The sequence below is a fragment of the Belonocnema kinseyi genome, chromosome 7 (assembly GCF_010883055.1).
Source record: "Belonocnema kinseyi isolate 2016_QV_RU_SX_M_011 chromosome 7, B_treatae_v1, whole genome shotgun sequence".
In the NCBI taxonomy this organism is placed as follows: Eukaryota; Metazoa; Arthropoda; class Insecta; order Hymenoptera; family Cynipidae; genus Belonocnema; species Belonocnema kinseyi.
This window is the reverse complement of record NC_046663.1, coordinates 76,161,689-76,164,164: the sequence shown is the minus strand read 5'-3', so window position 1 is coordinate 76,164,164 and position 2,476 is coordinate 76,161,689.

The following is a 2,476-nucleotide window of genomic DNA, read 5'->3' as shown; positions in this document are numbered from 1 at the left end:
ACTTGTAATTTTAAATGAGAAAGGTTCGGAAAAACGAATTGTCTTACCTATTTCATGTCTCTGTAAAACATTATGGCCTGGTTGGATATAGACGTGGGTCTAAATCCATATTTGGCATTTTTCTTAAAATAAGAATTACATTTTTTGCCTGCTCTTTTCACATTTTAATAGAGCTAAGCAATAATTTGGAGGTACTATTTTTTTAAATCCAAAAATAAAAAATGTACGCAACTCTTTATGTATCAATATCTTTATTTTTGTAACGCGCCATACCATTGACAAATGGTTTTCTCGGACCTGGCTGCCTCTCTAACCATCCTTTTTTGTTTTTTTTTTTTTAATAGAGTTAGGTAACAACTCGAAAGTGCTTACTTGTCTGTTCTTCAATTGGAAAATAAACAAGTTATGCAGTTTTTCTGGTACGCTTCCCGTGTTTATCGGAACGCACATTTATTTGACAAGGTTTTTTTTTAAAGGTATTTGCTTCTTTGTGAGCGCTTCTTTCGCGATTCGACGAAGCTAAGTAATAGCCCGAAATCAAATTATTATTTTTGTTAAATTAAAAAATGTATGTAACTCTTTCCGATTAAAAATCAGGGTTCTTAGGTACTCATTATAACATTGACAGGACATTTTTTCGGGTACGGGTGCTACTTTAAGAAACTTCTTTTCATGGGTCGATAGAACTAAGAAATGGTTCAAAGGACTTTTTTTAACAAAAATCAGCTACATTAGAGTTAGATAATTCTTGGTGACTCTTGTTAAATTCGCGTTTTTGCACTAGAGTCCTTAAGAATGAAAGAAATAATTAAAAATAAGCAAGTTAATATTCACAATCTGTTTAAATAATTGTGAAATGTACAAAAAAATAATTCATGATGGAGAAAGTCCTAAAAATACCATTTTTTGCACGAATTTTACGTGAAAGTATTATTTTTTTATTTTTTATATATTTTCCGGAAAGAATAAAAGGGGAAAGGTAAGAAAAAATCAATATTTGGGTGAAAATTATTTCTTGAAAATTGCTTGACTGAAGACTAAAGTTTCATTTGCAAGGAACGGCTCGATCAACAATAATAAAAATTTGAATTTTCACAGGTGTAAATTTGGACCACCCTAACATACACTAGCAGAAGAAAGAAAAAGATGTTTAGTAATCAAATAGTTGGACTATAAAATTATAAATTTACGTACAATTAAATTCTCGTCATTTATAATAGAAGCTATTATATTAATTTCAATTTGAATCTAACCAATTTTTATTAGTTCATAAGGTTTTAAGACTCGCAGAGTACAAAAAGGAGGGTTTTACGAATATGCTGTCTATTGGCCAGTCCATCTGTCTCTCTGAATACCTGTCTGTAACCATAGGTCAAGATAACTTCCGAAAGAAATCTTCTATTAGGAATTTCCTTAGATATAGTTATTTTTTGTCCATGATTTCTCAGATGAGCGGGTCACTGAAAATATCTTTGCTGCAAGACCCATGACTGCTTTGAGTGATTATGCTGCGAGCTAGTTCGTGCAGCAACCGATCACGTTTATATTGTTGGTTATTTTTTACGCTTTTAATGAAGCAGTTTGACATTATCCAAAAACGTGTGCCTGTGGTAAGTATGTAATTAGATGCAATATTCATTTCTATATATCGCTAACAAGCCATGCGGCGCATGTGCGACTCAATTGTTGACACAACTGTCGCTAACCTTGCCCTCAAGACGTGCGGATTGATCTGCACGTCGCGTCGGCAACATGTGGGCTTCACGCGGACATTTTGCTACCTGGCTAATCCGCTTTAAACTTCACAGAATGTTTATATTATTTATCTCCATGGTATTTATTTCCTATGCATTAATATTTTTATTTAGCTGCATTAATTATATTCTTTTGATGAAAAATAAAAAAATGATATCCATTTTTTCCTATCGCCAACAGTTCACTGGATACTTGTGGAAAATCACAGTTTTGATCTTTTTACAGAAAATTTTATATGCCTATAGTCCTTGAGACTGAGAGGTTCCGAATTTTAAGGCCAGGTGGCCTGGTCCTCAATTTTTCTTTCCCAACTTACGTCTAAACGAAATTAGGTATCGTGTTAAAAATTTCGCACGCTAAATATAAGCCATGCTGGAATGTGTCTCTGGTCCTAGATAATTAAAATAATAAAAAAAGTTGTTTTTTATTACTATTTTAGAGAAATACCGACCGTGCTGTCGTAAAACCCTGAAAGCAATTTGCAGCGTTGTCAATGGTCTAGTTATGAAGTTTATATTTATCAATGTGGGGCAAAACAACGAAGATCGCTCATGAACATAATGAACAAATCATTCGAAAACTAATGTTTGCACTTTAAATTCAAATAAACATATTTGGTCTGACATACAGTCTGTCAAGTTAAAGCGTGGGTGGCTTTACTCGCAGTCGGTAAGGTGTATCGACATGATTTTGGTGTCAAAATATTAAGAAGAGCTCCCTC